This window comes from Monodon monoceros, unplaced genomic scaffold (genome assembly GCF_005190385.1).
Source record: "Monodon monoceros isolate NGI ecotype Baffin Bay Population unplaced genomic scaffold, NGI_Narwhal_1 Super_Scaffold_15, whole genome shotgun sequence".
In the NCBI taxonomy this organism is placed as follows: domain Eukaryota; kingdom Metazoa; phylum Chordata; class Mammalia; order Artiodactyla; family Monodontidae; genus Monodon; species Monodon monoceros.
Window position 1 is genome coordinate 27,413,431 of NW_021703771.1, and position 20,277 is coordinate 27,433,707.

The 20,277-nt window shown below is 35.6% G+C and overlaps 1 protein-coding gene across 3 annotated transcripts in view; it reads left to right on the forward strand.

The window, feature by feature from the left end:
* MANEA (mannosidase endo-alpha) overlaps nt 1-20,277 on the forward strand; it is a 99,652-nt gene that overhangs the window by 34,231 nt on the left and 45,144 nt on the right. The window lies entirely within an intron of this gene.

Genomic DNA, 20,277 nt, shown 5'->3' on the forward strand with positions numbered 1-20,277 from the left:
CTCCCATCTATTATGTTACCTTTTCATTTGTTAGTAGTTTCCTTTGCTGTACAGAAGCTTTTTTGATGTAGTGCCACTTGTTTATTTTTGCTTTTGTTGTTTTGGTTTTGGTGTCAAATCCAAAACATCATTACCAACACTAATTTCAAGGAGCTTACTACCTTTATATTCTTCTAAGAGTTTTATGGTTTCAGGTCTTATGCTTAAGAATTTAATCCATTTTTAGGTAATTTTTGTGCATGGTGTAAGATGGTGGTTCAGTTTCATTCTTTTGCATGTGGCTGCTCAGTTTTTCCAACACCATTTATTGAAAAGACTGTCCTTTCCCCATTGTATATTCTTAGCTCCTTTGTTATTAACTGACCATAGGTGCCTGGGCTTATTTCTGGGCTCTCTATTCTGTTCCAGTGATCTATGTGTCTGTGTTTATGTTCTGATTACTATAGCTTTGTAATATAGTTTGAAATCAGGGAGTGTGATGCCTCCAACATTGTTCTTTTTTCTCAGTATTGCTTTGGCTTTAGGGTCTTTTGTGGTTCCATACTAATTTTAGGATTGTTTGTTTTATTTCTGTGAACAATGCCTTTGGGATTGCATTGAATCTATGGATTGCTTTTGGTAGTATGGACATTTTAACAAAATTAATTCTTCCAGTCCATGAGTGTGGGCTATCTTAACATTTATTTCTGTTTCTTTAATGTCATTTATTAACATCTTATGATTTTCAGTGTACAGATCTTTCATGTTCTTGGTTAAGCTTATTTCTAGGTATCTTATTCTTTTTGATGCAGTTGTACAATAAATAGGATTGTTTCCTTACTTTATCTTTCTGAGTTCATAATTAGTGAATAGAAATGCAAGTGATTTGTGTATATTGATTTTGTATCCTGCAAGCTTATTGAATTTATTTTAACAGTTTTTTGATAAAATCTTTAGAGTCTTCTGTATGTCACACAGTGTCATCTGCAAATAGAGACAGTTTTACTCCTCCTTTTCTGAATTGGATGCCTTTCATTTGTTATTGTTGTTGCATTATTGCTCTGGCTAGGAGTTCCAATGCTTTATTGAATAAAAGTGGTGAGAGTGGGTGTGCTTGAGTTGTTGCTGATCATGGAGGAAAAACAGTCGACTTCTCCCTTGAGTATGATTTTAGCTGGAGGCTTGTGATATATGGCCATTATTTTGCTGAAGTACTTTTTCTCTATACTCACTTTGTTGAGAGTTTGTATCATGAATGGGTGTTAAATTTTGTTGAATGCTTTTTTCTGCTTTTTTGAGATGATCACATGACTTTATCCTTTATTTTGTGAATGTTGTGTATCACATTGATTGATTTGAGGGTGTTAAACCATCCTTGCACCCCTGGAATAAATTCCACTTGATCAGAGCGTATGATACTTTTGTTGTATTGTTGAATTCAGCTTATTAATATTTTGTTGAGGAGTTTTGCATTTCTGTTCATCAGGAATATTGGCCTGTAATTTTCTTTACTGTGGTGTCTTGACTGGTTTTGGTGTCAGAGTAATGCTTGTCCCATAAAATGAGTTTGGACATGTTCCCTTCTTTTCTAATTTTTGGAAGAATTTGAGAAGATTGGTATTAATTCTTCTTTGAATATTTGGTAGAATTCACCAGTGAAGCTGTCTGATTCTGGATTTTGTTTGTTGGAGGTTTTTGATTACTGATTATCTCCTTTCTAGTAATCAGTCTGCTCAGATTTTGTTTCTTCATGATTCAGCCTTGGAAGGTTGTATGTTTCTAAGAATATATCCATTTGCGATGTCAGTGGAGTATTAAAGTGCCTTATTATTATTGTATGGCTGTTTTACCCTTTAGGTCTGTTAATATTTGCTTTTATATTTGGATGCTTCTATGTTGGGTGCATAAGTATTTACAAATGTCATATCCTCTTATTGTATTGATCCCTTTATCATTATGTAGTGACCTACTTTGTTCTTTGTCTCATATTACAGTCTGTGTTTTATGTTGTTCTTTGTCTTATGTAAGTATTCACCCCAGCTTTCTTTTGGTTTCCAAGAGCATGGGATATATTTTTCCATCCCTTCGTTTTCAGACTGCGTGTGTTTGTACATCTAAGTGAGACTCTTGTGGGTAAGATATAGATGACTTTTAAAAAATCTGTTTAGCTACTCTCTGGGTTTTTTGCTTGCTTGTTTGTTTGTTTTCCCAGAATTTGTCCATGTACACTTAATTATTGATAGGTATGGAGTTATTGCCATTTTGTTTATTGTTTTATAGCCATTTTGTAATTTCTTTTTTCCTCTCTACTTCTCTTGATCTCCTACTTTGTGATTTGATGATTTTTTGTAGTGGCAGTCTTAGATTCCATTCTCTATATCTTTTGTGTACTTAATCTAGGTTTTTGCTCTGTAGTTACCATAATGCTGACATAAAACAATTTATATTTATAATAGTCTGTTTTAAGTCAATAACAAATTTGGTAACAGTCTAAAGCTCTACATTTTTACTTACCCCCATTTTATATGTTTGAAGTCACCATTTACCTCATCTTATCTTGCATATTCACTATCAAATTATTGCAGTTATAGTTATTTTTACTGTTTGTCTTTTAACCTTCATACTAGTGTTTGTATAAGTGACTAATCTATCACGTTTACAACATTAGGTTTTTCTAAATTTTACTGTATGTTAATTTTTACCAGTGAGATTTATATATTTGTATTTTTCTCCTGTTACTGACTAGCACCCTTTTGTTTCAGCTTAAAAAGTCCCTTTAACATTTCTTATAGGACTGGGCTATTGGTCATTACTCTATGTTTTATTTTTCTGGAAAACTCTTTATATCTCCTTCAATTCTGAAGGATAACTTTACCATGTAGAGCATTCTTGGTTGGCAGTTTAATTATTTCAGAGCTTTAAATATAACATGCCACATCCTTCTAAAATTTTTCTGCTGGAAAATATGCTAATTGTCTTTTGGGGATTCCCTTGTGTATAAGAAGTTGTTTTTCTCTTGCTTCTTCATACAGTCTGTCATTGCTTTTAACTTTTGATGATTTATTTATATTATATATATAAATAAATTTGGATGCTGTTTCCTTCCCCTGATTAGGGAAGTGTTCAGCCACTATTTCTTCACATAAATTTTCTGCCCTTTTTCTCTCCTCATTCCGGGAACCTGATGCGAATAATGGTCCTCTTGATGTTTTCCCATAAATTCCATAAACTATCTTTGCTCTTTTTTATTCCTTTTTCTTTTTGCTGCTCTAGTTGGAGGAGTTAAACTGCCCTGTCTTTGAGTTCACTGATCTTTTGTTTTGCTCTTAGTCTGCTTTTGAACCCTCATATTTGTCAGTACAGTTGTATTCTTCAACTTCATCATTTCTGTAGAGTACTTTCCTTTATTTTCTGTTTCTTAAAATTCTCACTTTCATGTTTTGTTCTGACGTTGGTGAGCATATTTATTACTTATTTTGAATTTTTTGTCATGTAAATCATGTATCTCTTTTTCATTAAGTATTTTCCTGAAGTTTTTATCTTGTCCTTTTATTCGGAACATATTCCTTTGTTTTTTCAGTTTCCCTGACATTTTGTGTTGGTTTCTATGTATTAGATGAAACAACCTCTTCTCCCAGTCTTGAAGGCGTTGCCTCATGTAGGAGATGAACCTTAACGTTTAACCCTGTCCTATTTCTTGGCTGTCTCTCATATCCTTGTGATTGTCCAAACCACCTACTTGGTTCTTAGTGGCTCCCAGCCGTTGAGGGTTTCCCAAGACCTGCCAGTGTCCTAAAAGGGAGGATCTCAGTCAGCACCTAAATTCAGGCTGATTGGAAGCCAGACTTCGGGCAGCAGCTTTTAAGTTATACATATATACCTCTTTCCATGGAAGCCTGGGAGATGGATATTTCATTCTGCTTCCTCTGTACTGAGCCCTGCATGATAGTTAAGAGCCATTTCTTCCTTTGTGCCATCCCATTAGACCCATGAATACAATACCCACTAGCCACCAGAGCCAGGCTATCAAGGGTTATTTCTTGTGGGCAGAAACCACAAAAGTTGGTGCACCAAATGTGGGCAGAAGCTCCTTTCTCAAAGATTACCATGACCTGGGGCTGGGCGGAGGGTGTTTGCAAAGTAGGTGCCCACTTCTTTCCCTGGTCTCTGCACAAGATTGCAGTTGGCCCCTAGATGTGTGTTTAATTTGATGTCTTCCCCTCAGGCCAAAGCTATGAAAATAGGATATTAGTCCTCTTTCACAGAAAGATTGGGTGCCTTTCTGTTGCCTCTCTGCTTTGTCCTGTGGGTTGTTGCTGGTTACGAACTCTTTCTCTATTTGTTTCAGTCCTATGGGACTCATAAATGTCCATCACTCTGGCCACCAGAGCCAGGTGATCGAGGTAGTGCCCCCTTACTTAGCAGCAGCCGCAAAAACCAGGCCATCAGATGTATGTATATACGAGCTTCTTTCTGGAAGATAAGGTGACCTGGAGTGAGATGGGGGAGGCTCCTTGGTCTTTGGAGAGTATTCAGTAAGCTTCTAGGTATGCCTTAAATTAGGTGCCTGCCACTTAAGCCGAAGCTTTAAGATAAGCATATAAGTCTCTTTTACAGAAAGACTAGCCATTTTAATTGGCTGCCTTTGTGCTGGGCCCTGGGGTGTAGGCATAGTGAATCCTCATGAGCCTTTTAAGTATGTTTCTCAGTTCACTATAGCCTTGTGTGTCTCATGGACAACAGCCCTGTTAACTTTCAAAGATGGTTTTGGGTGCTTGTCTCTCAGGTGCAGGTCTTAAAAGTTGGGGTGCCAGATGTAGATTTCACATCCTGTGCTCCTCAGGAAGAAGCTCAGAGTTGTGGGTTCCCTCCTGATTATGGGTCTCCATGCTAGGAGTGGAGTTTATGGTTAGATTGTGTCTCAGCCTCTCCTACCCATTTCAACATCAGTCTTTTTTTGTTTACCCAGTATGTAGGAGTTTATTTCAGAGAAAATTGTTCCTTATATAGTTGTAGATTTGGTGTGTCCCTGGGAGGAGGTAAGTTAAGGCTCCCCTACATTGCCGTCTTGAACTAGAACCTCTAAAGGTATTATTGATAATAAAATAAAATACTTGTGAACTATCCTTTTGGACATGAAGATAGTAATTATAATTTTTGGAGTAGTTGTTTTAATTAAAACTTGATGTGAAAATGACTTAGAATCTTTTTTAATAATACATTTTTTCATAAAAAATTTCTGAGTTCCAAACCTCATCTAGATCATAGCTTATTATTAAAGTTTCCTTACTATTATTCTGTATTGTTTTATATTCATATACTTACTGTTTATTTTAGCAGAAAAGAAAGAAAATCGCAGTGTTTTTATGAAGATAATACAGTAATTAGTGAGATTAACATGTCTAAGTATCTTGGATGTCAAAGATTTACTAAAAACAAGTTTTGTTAACCATATGAATTTAAATATTTCTAAAGTAGTTAGAAAACAAACTGCTGCTTAAAAATTTGTCAAAATCTGTATTTCATTTAAACCTTGTATAACACATACACACACAAACACATACACGCCCAGGTACATAAAAAATGCAGGTGAAAGTCTGAAGACAGTTGTAAGACCAAGTATATTCTACCCAGATAGTAAGGCGTGTTACAAATGTGGGGAAATTTCTCACAGTATAAAATTTTATTTATTTATTTCAGAAATTAATGAATCATGGAAACAAATAGAAGTAATGATGAAAAGGATTTTGAATAGCACCGCAAAGGAAATTTTATAATGAATAGCAAGAGAATAAGAATCGTTTTTAAAATCCAAGGATACTTTGCAAAAATTGGTTACGTGATAGTTAGCAACATTAATCTTAATAAATTCACAAAAAATATAACCATATGGTCTGCATTCTCTGACCATATTCAGTATAACTGAACATTAAAAATAAGGCCAAAATAAACATTTAAAAAGTAAAAAATTGTCTAAAATTTTAATTATAACATTAAAACTAAAAATAACATTTCTTTTAAGATCAAAAGTGAAAATTTAGGATGATTAAAAATAAATGGCACTTGGGCTTCCCTGGTGGCGCAGTGGTTGAGAGTCCACCTGCCGATGCAGGGGACACAGGTTCGTGCCCCAGTCCAGGAAGATCCCACATGCCCCAGAGTGGCTAGGCCCGTGAGCCATGGCCGCTGAGCCTGCGCGTCCAAAGCCTGTGCTCTGCAACGGGAGAGGCCACAATAGTGAGAGGCCCGCGTACCGCAAAAAAATAAAAAATAAAAATAAATAAATAGCACTGAGATTATCAATACCAGTAGGACATGGATAATGAAATAAATTAAAATTAGAAGGAGGGATTAATAAGGATGAAATAAGCACTTAATAAAATACAAAACCTTCAAAATCAGTAGTCTGGAAAAATTATTTTTCCACTGTGGGGAAGAAAAAAACAGACAAACCACTGGCAAGATTAAAAAAGAAAAACACAGAGAAGATATAATATCAAAAATTGAAAGGGAAGAGATCTATAGGGATAGAAGAGCATTTAAGGTTTTATATCACCATATTTAAAAAATATAAAAAATAGGCAGCATTCTTGGAAAATACAAAAAAGTTTTACTTTTTGTACAGAGAGAAGTTTTAAAAATCTAAATTGACTTATATCCTAGAAAAAAATTCTGAAGTTTTATTGAGTGTATGTCTTTCTCAAAGCACCAGATCTTACCTGTCAGTTCTGTTCAACCTTTGAGAACTGGTTGATTTTTGTGATAGTGAAATACAGTGGAAAGTTTACTCATTATCTATTGCTGTATAACATATTACCCCAAAACTTGGCAGTTTAACACAACAAACATTTTATATCTCACGCAAGTTCTAAAGGTCAGGAATCTGGAAGTGGTTTAGCCTGGTGAGTCTGGTCCAGGATTTCTCAGAAGGTTATAATCAAGTTGTTGGCTGGTACTACAGTCATCAGAAGCCTAGAGGATCCACTTCTAAGCATTCTTATGTGGTGGTTGACAGACCTCAGTTTCTTTTAGCTGTTGGAATGGGACTTAGTACTTTTTTTTTTTTAAATTGAAGTATGGTTGATTTACAGTGTTTCAGATATACAAGACTTAGTTTGCGGGCAGCCTGTCCACAGGACTGTCTCCTTAATACATGGCAGCTGGCTTCCCCATAATGAATGATTTGAGAAAGAGAGCGTTCAGTATAGAAGGTGCAGTGTTTTGACCTAATTTAGAAAGTGACTGTCACTTATGCCCTATTTTATTGGTTTATCTGCTGGTAAACCAACCCTGGTACAATGTGGGAGGCAACTGCACAGGTTATGAATATTAGGAGATGGGGAGCATTGGTGGCCATCTCGGAGACTGGCTACCAGAGAAGACTTGCAACTTTATTCTATAATGATAACACAGTTCTGATTCAAACACTAAAGAAGGATAGCACAAAAAAGAGATTCATTCATACAGTGATCTCATTAATGAAAATATATGCAAAATTCCTAAAGAAAACTTATGTATGAGAAATGTTTATTAGCAAGAATCTAAGAGGGGATTCAAGAGTATGAAATCTGAATCCAAATCTCCCACATTCACTCCTGGCTCAAGCACTTAGTAGCTGTGTATTTAACTCTTATGCCTCAGTTTCCTCATCTGTCAATGGAAAAAGTAACAAAATCTACCTTACAGAATGGTTATAAAGATTACATGAGGTAATATATGTAAAGCCCTTAGTGTCTGGCACATGGTAAACACTATGTAAGTGTTAACTAAATAAGACTTAATTGGTTATTTAAAGGAGATAAAACATGATCATCTTGATACTAAACTTCTGAGGAAGTAAAAACTCATTACTAATAAAACTCTTAATAAAAATAGTTCTTTAACTTGATAAAGGGTTTCTTTTATTTTTATTTTATTTTTCTATTAATTTTTATTGGAGTATAGTTGCTTTACAATGTTGAGTTAGTTTCTGCTGTACAGTAAAGTGAATCAGTTATACAGATACATATATCCACTCTTTTTTAGATTTCCTTGCCATTTAGATCACCACAGAGCATTGAGTAGAATTCCCTGTGCTATACAGTAGGTTCTTGTTACTTATCTATTTTATATACAGTAGTGTATATATTTCAATCCCAATCTCCCAATTCATCCCACCCCTCTCCTTCCCCTTGGTAACCATAAATTTGTTTTCTACATCTGTGACTTTATTTCTGCTTTGCAAATAAGTTCATCTATCCCATTTTTCTACATTTCACATATAAGCGCTATTATACGATATTTGTCTTTCTCTTTCTGACTTACTTCACTCTGTATGACAATCTCTAGGTCCATCCATGTCTCTGCAAATGGCATTATTTCATTCCTTTTTATGGCTGAGTAATATTCCATTGTATATATGCACCACATCTTCTTTATCCATTCCTCTGTTGATGGACATTTGGATTGCTTACATTTCCTGGCTATTGTAAATAATGCTGCAATGAACATCGAGATGCATGCATCCTCTCTAATTATGGTTTTCTCCGGGTATATGCCCAGTAGTAGGATTGCTGGGTCATATGGTAGCTCTATTTTTAGTTTTTTAAGGAATCTCCATACTGTTCTCCATAGTGGCTGTACCAATTTACATTCCCACCAACAGTGCAGGAGGGCTGCCTTTTCTCCACACCCTATCCAGCATTTATTGTTTGTAGATTTCTGATGATGGCCATTCTGACCAGTGTGAGGTGATACCTCATTGTAGTTTTGATTTACATTTCTCTAATAATTAGTGATGTTGAGCATCTTTTCATGTGTTTTTTGTTCATCTGTATGTCTTCTTTAGAGAAATGTCTATTTAGATCTTTTGCCCATTTTTTCATTTGGGTTGTTTGTTTTTTTGTTACTGAGCTGCATGAGCTGTTTGTATGTTTTGGAGATTAATCTCTTGTCAGTTGCTTCATTTGCAAATGTTTTCTCCCATCCTGAGGGTTGTCTTTTCGTTTTGTTTATAGTTTCCTTTGCTGTGCAAAAGCTTTTAAGTTTCATTAGGTCCCATTTGTTTATTTTTGTTTTTATTTTCATTACTCTAGGAGGTGGATCAAAAAAGATATTGCTGAGATGTATGTCAAAGAGTGTTCTGCCTGTGTTTTCCTCTAAGAGTTTTATACTGTCCGGTCTTACATTTAGGTCTTTAATCCATTTTGAGTATATTTTTGTGTATGGTGTTACGGAGTGTTGTAATTGCATTCTTTTACTTGCACCTGTCTAGTTTTCCTAGCATCACTTATTGAAGAGACTGTCTTTTCTTCATTGTATATTCTTGCCTCCTTTGTCATCGATTAGGTGGCCATAGGTGTGTGGGTTTATCTCTGGACTTTGTATCCTAATCCGTTGATTTGTATTTGTTTTTGTGCCAGTACCATACTGTTTTGGTTACTGTAGCTTTGTACTTAGTCTGAAGTCAGGGAGCCTCATCCTCCAGCTCCGCTCTTCTTTCTCAAGATTGTTTGTGTTGTCTTTTGTGTTCCCATACAAACTGTAAAACTTTTTGGTTCTAATTCTATGAAAAATGCCCTTGGTAATTTGATAGGGATTGCATTGAATACGTAGATTGCTTTGAGTAGTGTAGTCATTTTCACAATATTGGTTCTTCCGATCCAAGAACATGGTATATCTCTCCATCTGTTTGTGTCATCTTTGATTTCTTTTATCAGCATCTTATAGTTTTCTGAGTTCAAGTCTTTTGCCTCCTTAGGTAGCTTTATTCCTAGGTATTTCATTCTTTTTGATGCAATGGTAAATGGGATTGTTTCCTTAATATCTCTTTCTGATCTTTCTTTGTTAGCATATAGGAATGCAAGAGCTTTCTATATATTGATTTTGTATCCTGCAACTTTACCAATTTCCTTGATGAGCTCTAATGGTTTTCTGGTAGCATCTTTAGGAATCTCAGTGTATAGTATCATGTCATCTGCAAACATTGACAGTTTTACTTCATGTTTTCCAATTTGGATTCCTTTTCTTTTTTTTTCTTCTCTGACAGCCATGACTAGGACTTCCAATAGTATGTTGAATAAAAGTGGCGAGAGTAGACATCCTTGTCTTGTACCTGATCTTAGAGGAAATGTTTCAGATCTTCACCATTGAGTATGATGTTTGCTGTAGGTTTGTCAGATATGGCCTTTATTATGTTGAGGTAGATTCTCTCTATGCCCACTTTCTGGAGAGTTTTTATCATAAATGTGTCGAACTTTTTCAGAAGTTTTTTCTGCATCTATTGAGATGATCATATGGTTTTTAGTCTTCAGTTTGTTAATGTGCTGTATCACATTGATTGATTTGCATATACTGTATTGAAGAATCCTTGCCTCCCTGGGATAAATCCCACTTGATCAGGATGTATGATCCTTTTAACGAGTTGTTGGATTCGGTTTGCTAGTATATTGTTGAGAACTTTTGTGTCTATGTTCATCAGTGATACTGGCCTGTAATTTTCTTTTTTTGTGATATCTTTGTCTGGTTTTGGTATCAGGGTGATGTTGGCCTCATAGAATGAGCTTGGAAGTGTTCCTCCCTCTGCAATTTTTTGGAAGAGTTTCATAAAGGTAGGTGTCAGCTCTTCTCTAAATGTTTGGTAGAATTCACCTGTGAAGCCATCTGGTCCTGGACTTTTGTTTTTGGGGAGTTTTTTAATTCAATTTCAGTACTTGTGATTGGTCTGTTCATATTTTCTATTTCTTCCTGGTTCAGTCTTGGAAGGTTGTACCTTTCTAGGAATTTGTCCATTTCTTCAAGGTTGTACATTTTATTGGCATATAGTTGACTTTAGTAGTCTCTTATGATCCTTTGTATTTCCGTTTTGTCCATTGTAACTTCTCCTTTTTCATTTCGAATTTTATTGATTCAAGTCCTCTCCCTTTATTTCTTGATGAGCCTGGCTAAAGGTTTATCAATTTTGTTTATCCTCTCAAAGAACCAGCTTTTAGTTTCATTGATCTTTACTATTTTTTTTGTTTCTATTTCATTTCTTTCTGCTCTGATTTTTCTTTCCTTCTACTAAGTCTGGGTTTTCTTCTTCTTTCTCTAGTTGTTTTAGGTATAACTTTAGGTTATTTGAGATTTTTCTTGTTTCTTGAGGTAAGATTGGATTTCTGTAAACTTCCCTCTTAGAACTGCTTTTGCTGCATCCCATAGTTTTTGGGTCGGCGTGTTTTTGTTCTCATTTGTGTCTAGGTATTTTTGATTTCCTCTTTGATTTCTTCAGTGACCTTTTGGTTATTTAATAACATATTGTTTAGCCTCCATGTGTATTTTATAGTGTTTTTCCTGTAATTGATTTCTAATCTCATAGCATTGTGGTCAGAAAAGATGCTTGATATGATTTCAGTTTTCTTAAATTTGTCAAGGCTTGATCTGTGACCCAAGATGTGATCTATCCTGGAGAATGTTCCGTGTGCACTTGAGAAGAAAGTGTATTCTGCTGCTTTCCGACGGAATTCCCTATAAATATCAATTAAGTCTATTTTGACTAATGTGTCCTTTAAAGCTTGTGTTGCCTTATTAATTTTCTGTCTGGTTTATCTGTCCATTGTTGTAAGTGGGGTGTTAAAGTCCCCCACTATTATTTCCCCTTTTATGGCTCTCAGCATTTGCTTTATATATTGAGGTGCTCCTATGTTGGCTGCATATATATTTACAATTGTTATATCTCCTTCTTATACTGATCCCTTGATCATTATGTAGTGACCTTCCTTGTTTCTTTTAACAGTCTTTATTTTAAAGTCTATTTTTTCTGATTGAATATTGCCACTCCAGCTTTCTTTTGATTTCCATTTGCATGGAATATTACTTTCCATCCCCTCACTTTCAGTTTGTATGTGTCCCTAGGTCTGAAGTGGTTCTCTTATAGACAGCATATACATGGGTCTTGTTTTAGAATCCATTCAGCCAGTCTGTGTCTTTTGGTTGGAGCATTTAATCCATTTACATTTAAGGTAATTATTGATATGTATGTTCCTATTGTCATTTTATTAATTATTTTGGGTTTGTTTTGGTAGGTCTTTTTTCTTCCCTTCCTCTTTTTTTCTCTTCTCTTGTGTTTCCTGCCTAGAGAAGTTCCTTTAGCATTTGTCATAAAGCTGGTTTCGTGGTGCTAAAAAGCCTCTTAGCTTTTCCTTGTCTGTAAAGATTTTGATTTCTCCGTCAAGTCTAAATGAGAGCCTTGCTAGGTAGAGTATTCTTGGTAGGTAGGTTTTTCCCTTTTATTACTTTAAGTATATCATGCTACTCCCTTCTTGCCTGCAAAGTTTCTGCTAAAAAAATCAGCTGATAACCTGTGGATTCCCTTGTATGTTTTTTGTTGTTTTTCCCTTCTTGCTTTTAATATTTTTTCTTTGTATTTAATTTTTGTTAGTTTGATTAACATGTGTCTCGGTGTGTTCCTCCTTGTGTTTATCCTGTATGGGACTCTCTGCACTTCCTGGACTAGGTGACTATTTCCTTTACCATGTTAGGAAAGTTTGAGACTGTTATCTCGTCAGATATTTTCACAGGCCCTTTCTCTCTCCTTTCTTCTTCTGGGACCCTTATAATTCGAATGTTGGTATGTTTAATGTCCCAGAAGTCTCTGAGACTGTCTTCATTTCTTTTCATTCTTTTTTCTTTATTCTGTTCCACGGCAGTGATTTCCACCATTCTGTCTTCCAGCTCATTTATCCATTCTTCTGCCTCAGTTATTCTGTTACTGATTCCTTCTAGAATATATTTCATTTCAGTTATTGTATTGTTCATCTCTGTTTGTTCTTTAGTTCTTCTACGTCTTTATTAATCATCTCTTGCATGTTCTCAATCCATGCCTCCATTCTTCTTCTGACATCTCGGATCATCTTTACTATCATTATTCTGATTCTTTTTCATCATTTCTTCATTTAGTTGTTCTTGTAGGTTTTTATCTTGCTCCTTCGTCTGCAGCAGATTCCTCTGTCATCTCATTTTGGCTAACTTATTGTGTTTGTGGTCTCCTTTATGCATGCTGCAGGATCATAGCTCCTCTTGCTTCTGATGTCTGCCCCCTGGTGTGTGAGGTGGATATTGAGTGGGCCCTCCCCTTTGCTCTGTGGTTGTCACTGCCCTGTCAGGGTCATGGTATGCTCCTTAGTTGTTGAAGTAGAGGCCTGAAGATCTGTTTCTTAGCTGTGTTTCTGATCTGCAGTGAGAGGTAGGTGGGATTGAAGCACTTCCACTGGGAGAGAAGCCTCTGAGTATTCCTCCTCTGGAGATGTTCACCTGTGAGTGTGCTCTGTTATGTCACCTTTTGCCTGTTGTGCGGTCTCACAAAGTACACTGTTGTTGGCACTGCTCTCAGTCCTATCATAACCGTGGGTATGCCAGCAAATGGCCCTGGTGACTCTCAGGTGTAGTTTTCACCAGACCACTGGTGCAGATCCACTGTCCCAGCACATGCAATAGTTGTTCACCTGGACCTGCTGTGGGAGCTATGGAGGCTGCTCAGACTCTGGCCTGGCCCAACCCTCATGTGAATGTGCCCACAAAGCCCACAGCTGCTAAAGCCAGACCTGTCTCAGTTGCAGGAGCACTTGTCTGTTTGGATGTTCCATAGGTGCTGTATTTAGGAAGCCATCAGCGCAGGTGTATTCACTGTTTTGTTCCACTACCTTCTGTTTTTCAGGCAGCTTCATAATTCCATCTTCCCAAGTCTTTTTATCTTCTTGAGCAAAGAACTGTTTCAGGTGCCTTTTACAGTCTTCCAGGGAATTAAAATTTTTTCCATTAAGAGAATTTTATTACTGTAGGTTTGTAGTATAGTTTGAAGTTGGGGAGCCTGATTCCTCCAGCTCCATTTTTCTTTCTCAAGACTGCTTTGGCTATTCAGGGTCTTTTGTGTTTCCATACAAATTGTAAATTTTTTTGTTCTAATTCTGTGAAGAATGCCGTTGGTAGTTTCATAGGGATTGCATTGAATCTGTAGATTGCTTTGGGTGGTATAGTCATTTTCACAATATTGATTCTTCCAATCCAAGAACATGGTATATTTCTCTATCTGTTTATGTCATCTTTGATTTTTTTTCATCAGTGTTTTATAGTTTTCTGAGTACAAGTTTTTCTCCTCCTTAGGTAAGTTTATTCCTAGGTATTTTATTCTTTTTGTTGAGATGGTAAATGGGATTGTTTCCTTAATTTTTCTTTCTGATTTTTCATTGTTAGTGTTATAGGAATGCCAGAGATTTCTGTGCATTAATTTTGTATCCTGCAACCCTACTTCAAACTATACTAAAAAGCTACAGTAATCAAGACAATATGGCACTGACACAAAAACAGAAATACAGATCAATGGAACAGGATAGAAAGGCCAGAGACAAACCCACACACATATGGTCACCTAATTGACAACAGAGGAGGCAAGAACATACAATGGAGAAAAGATAGTCTCTTTAATAAGTGGTGCTGGGAAAACTGGACAGCTACCTGTAAAAGAATGAAATTAGAACACTCCCTAACACCATACACAAAAATAAACTCAAAATGGATTAAAGACCTAAAATGTAAGACTGGACACTATACCTAGAGGGGTGGGATAGGGATGGTGGGAGGGAGATGCAAGAGGGAGGAGATATGGGGGTATATGTATATGTATAGCTGATTCACTTTGTTATAAAACAGAAACTAACACACCATTCTAAAGCAACTATACTCCAATAAAGATGTTAAAAAAAAAAACCTTTAGAGGAAAACATAGGCAGATCACTCTTTGACATAAATCAATCACAGCAAGATCTCTTTCAATCCACCTCCTAGAATAATGAAAAGAAAAAGAAAAATAAACAAATGGGACCTAATTAAACTGAAAGCTTTTGCACAGCAAAGGAAACCATAATCAAGACTAAAAAACAACCCTCAGAACGGGAGAAAATATTTGCAAATGAAACAGTGGATAAAGGATTAATCTCCAGAATATACAAACAGCTCATGGAGTTCAATATCCAAAAAAAAAAAAAAAAACCCAATTAAAAAATGGGCCAAAAACCTAAATAGATATCTCACCAAAGGAGACATACAGGTGGCCAAGAGGCACATGAACATCTGCTCTACATCACTAATTATTAGAGAAATGCAAATCAAAACTTGCATGAGGTATCACTTCACACTGGTCAGAATGGCCATTATCAAAAAATCTAGAAACAATAAATGCTGGAGAGGGTGTGCTGAAAAGGGAACCCTCCTGCACTGTTGGTGGGAATGTAAACTGATACAGCCACTATGGAGAACAGTATGGAGGTTCCTTAAAAAACTAAAAATAGAACTACCATTTGACCCAGCAATCCCACTACTGGGCATATACCCTGAGAAAACCATAATTCAAAAAGAGACGTGTACCACAATGTTCATTGCAGCACTATTTACAATAGCCAGGACATGGAAGCAACCTAAATGTCCATCAACAGATGAATGGATAAAGAAGATATGGCACATATATATACAATGGAATATTACTCAAATATAAAAAGAAACAAACGAAACTCAGTTATTTGTAGTGAGGTGGGTGGACCTAGAGTCTATCATACAGAGTAAGGTTAGTCAGAAAAAGAAAAATACCGTATGCTAATGCATATATATGGAATCTAATAAAAATGGTACTGATGAACCTAGTGGCAGGGCAGGAATAAAGACGCAGAAATAGAGAATGGACTTGAGGACACGGGGGTGGGGGGAAGGGGAAGATGGAGCGAAGTGAGAGTAACATTGACATATATACACTACAAAATGTAAAATAGATAGCTAGTGGGGAGCAGCAGCATAGCATAGGGAGATCAGCTCGGTGCTTTGTGACGACCTAGAAGTGTAGGTTGGGGTGGGGGTAGGGAGGCTTAGGAGGGAGGGGATATGGGGATATACGTATGCACATGGCTGATTTACTTTGTTGTACAACAGAAACTAACACAGCATTGTGAAGCAATTATACTCCAATAAAGATGTATTTAAAAAAAAGAATTTTATAAAGACTGAAATAAATGGAAATCTGAAGGTGCAATGTCTGGTGAATATGGCAGGTGAATCAGAACTTCCCAGCCAAGCTGTAACAGTTTTTGCCTGGTCATCAAAGAAACATATGGTCCTGTGTTATCCTGATGGAAGATTATGTGTTTTCTATTGCCTAATTCTGGACGCTTTTCGTTGAGTGTGCTTTCAGTTGGTCTAATTGGGAGCAGTACTTGTTGGAATTAATTGTTTGGTTTTCCAGAAGAAGCTCATAAGGACTCCCTTCAAATCCCACCATATACACAACATCAGCTTCTTTTGATGAAGACTGGCCTTTGGTGTGGTTGGTGGTGGTTCATTTCACTTCCCCCACGATCTCTTCCATTCCACATTATTGTACAGTATCCACTTTTCATTGCCCATCACAATAGATTTTAAAAATGGAATGTTTTGGTTATGCTTAAGTAGAGAATTGCATGCGGAAATATGATCAAGAAGGATTTTTTTTTGCTTAACTTATGTGGAACCCAAACATCAAAGCGATTAACATAACCAAGCTGGTGCAAATGATTTTCAGCACTTGATTTGGATATTTTGAGTATGTCAGCTGTCTCCCACATGGTGTAACATTGATTGTTCTCAATTAATGTCTTGCTTTGATCACTTTCAACTTCAACTGATCTACCCAACTGTGGAGCATCATCCAACAAGAAATCTCCAGCACGAAACTTCACAGACCACTTTTGACATGTTGGATCAGTCACAGCACCTTCTCCATACACTGCACAAGTCTTTTTTTGCGTTTCAGTTGTGTTTTTACCTTTCTTGAAATAGTAAAGCATAATGTGCTGAAAATGTTGCTTTTTTTCTTCCATCTTCAATATTAAAATGGCTACACAAAAATTCACCAATTTTGATACTTTTTTTAAAAAAATTCACATTGATATGACAGCTGTCACAACACTAACAAAACTGTTTCGAATGAAGTTGAAGACAACTAATCACTACTAGAGCCATCTTTCGGAAAAAACTGAATGAACCTTTTGCCCAACCCAATATATAAGCCAAAAGGTTTCCTATATTACAGGAGAAAATATGGGAAAAACTACATTGAAAATAACATTAGCAGTAGATACAGGGATATCTTTGGCATTTTATTGAAGGAAATGAAAGACTTACATAAATGGAGAAACATGAATTTTATGGGAAGATCCAAAATTGTAAAAGTGGCCATTCTCTAATATTTCTTTTTATTTTCAATATACTTTATAAATTTAATGCAATCCCAGTTAAAAGTTTCAGTGAAATTTTAAATGAAGAATTTGACAGGCTATCCCTAAAGTTTATAAATGTGTAAGAAAAACGTTAGACTTTTGAAAAAATGTTTATTAAACATTCAAAATGTGTCTTCGCAGATACTAAAATGTATTTTAAAATGGCAGATATTAAGAGTGTGGCATTAGCATCAGTATCCACAAAGAGATCAGTGAAACATAATACAGAGTCTAGAAACAAGGCACTTTATATGAGAATCTAATACGTAATACAAGAATCATTTAGAGTGAAGTGTAAAAGGAATGTTTATTCATGATCTTAGCTTCATGATACTGGCTTAGTTTTTTGCATTATCCACTCTGCTGTTCTGTGTCCTTGCACATTAATTTTCATGTCTAATAATTCTACTTCTCAGATTGTTCATTCTTCTTCAAGTTTATTCTTTTTCAATGCAAATGTGTTTGCAAATCTTATTGAAAACATGAATTAGAGTATCTTTTAACTAGAGACTATTTACCCTGAGTTCTCAGGTTGCTATCACTTTTAAAAATTGCTTAAAGTTTTTCATTTACTCTGAGACTTCTTGCAGTTTGTATAGCCTAATGGAACACAGGCTGATTTGTCCAGTACAGGTAATTGAGTAAGCTTTTTAAGAGATAATATGGATCACAGTTGAAATGTTTATTTCCAAATAAAAATATGAAAAATTAGTTTTAATACTCCTTTTGCAGCTTAAAGACTCTCTAGTTATTGGGGAATAGAAATGGGACTCTAGGGAAAGAGAAATAGCTAAATATGCAAGAATTTGTTGTTGTTGTTGTTATTCCTGTCAATGAAGACTTCTCTTTCTACTTTACAATCCTGCATCTCTTAAATTATCTGACTGGCAAGAGCTGTCATCTGCCATGTCCCTTAGTTTCATTCAGTGAACTCTTATTGGTACTTGAAATCTGCAAGTAGACAGACCTGCAGGTTCTGGCATCAGGTCTGAGACTGGATAAATACGATTTATTTTCCACAGAACAGGTCCAAAGGCCACTCTTTTGTCCAGGGCCTACTATAATCCTGGAAGATGGGAAATAAGAGGCCTTCACAACTGAGGAGAGCTGGCAATTTTAGTACTTTCAGGAGGTTTTTTAAAGGTAAAGTAAAATGTTCTGATGCATGAAGATAGCTTAGTTTTTCTGCTTAAAACTTCTGTGTAGAAGGAGAATGTGGCCAAGAGGTCTAGTCACCAACTTACTTGATTTCTCTGTGCTTCAGATTGTATATATGATGATCAGAAAAATTTGGAACCAGACAGGGTAATAGTTTCCAAAACTTTTAGAACAATTTCTTGGCCTTGCGCTAAAACAAATAGACCAGGAACCATGAGACTGGAGTTCTTCTCCCAGTTGAGTAGCTCTGGAATCTTATATTAATTACTTCATCTTCTTGGCTTATCTGCTTCATTTGTAGAATTACAGGACAAAACCATAAGATGGTTTTATTTATAGTATTTTTGTGTGATTTCTGTTGTATTGATGTTCTGCATCGATTTTTTTTTATAATTAGATGAAGTGTAATAAATTCTGTTTTGTAAAGAATGGAAAACTTTGTTTCCTAATATAAGGACAAGTTAATGTTTAATTAATGATAATTACTAGAATTAGTGAAACTTTTAAGGCAGTGTGCTATAAATAGATGAATAATAGTATTGTGAGTTCTATGCTGATAAACTGGGGTCTGTAGTGTACATAACTGATCACACCTGAAACCTTAAATGTAAAATAAGTGGGTCCATTATTAACAACTCTTCTTGCTTGCTAATCTTCAAACCAAGGAAATAATCTGCGCTTTCCCCCCAATTTGATTAGTATAGATTTACTTAGCTCCTTTCCCCCAAAACAGCCCTTCAATTTATTGATGATTTTACTTTTAAAATATTCTAATGATTATAATTATTAATTCTTCTTCATTCTTGATTAATGTATTTCTCATTCTTGGGTTTGTTTTCTCTTTCTACTTTTTGAGGTGAAAATTTTTTTTCATTTTTTTGTTGTTTAGGAATAGAGAGTTTTTAAGGAATTAATTTGTCTTACTGTTAAGCTTTTTTCATAGCTCATTAGTTTTGATTACATAATGTTTTAAATAATATTCATTACTAAATACGTTGTAATTGTCATTTTGATTTATTAACTTCAACTAAAAGTCATTTAGGTGAGTGCTTTTTAAATCATAAACAATCATGCAGGAATAACAAAAATGTTTGACACTTTAGTTACTTGTTCTACATTATCTTTAGCAAATGTAGAGTAATTTTTTGGGGGGGAAAAGTAAAACTAAAATGTAAGTCATTTTTCAAAAAGATTTAAATATTTGCTCTTTTATACATATACTTGTCTGCATATTCACTAGAGCAAACACTGTAGCACTTTTGACTGTCATTGAGTAGGCTGGTTTTGTAGAGACTATAAATATCAGAGCTGGATATTTACCACTATATCATTAATAACGGAGAAATAATTTTTTGTGTGAAACATGATAGATATGTTTTGATAGATGTATCATTTTTAGCAAATATTCCTGTTTTCCTTCCCCTCTATGGAAAGAGCAAGTATACCTCATGCTCCATTGTTGTCGGGCTTGGCCTCATGGCTTGCTTTGACTAATGAAATGTAAGAAAATGTCATGTATGAAAACTGTAAGAAGACCATGTCTGAGCAGAAGTATTATATGTGCTTCAATGGTTGTGCTCCTCTTCCATGAGAACAGCATGCCCCAGTGCGCCTTCTGTCTAGGACCCAGATTGACGGACATGTGGAGCAGAATTGAACTTGATCCACAGTCAAGCAGAGCCAGCATAGCCAGTCCATAGACCTGTGTGCAATAAACAAGGTTTGTCTTTGAAAGCCACTCAGATTGTGGATTACTGTAAAAAACATGACATCAAACCTGACTGAATTAAACCATCCATCTAGGTTAAAGAAAATCAGGATTTTAAGGGAAAGAACTAACTCAGTCACTGGTGGTATTCTTGCATTTTAATAAGTTTTGTATCAT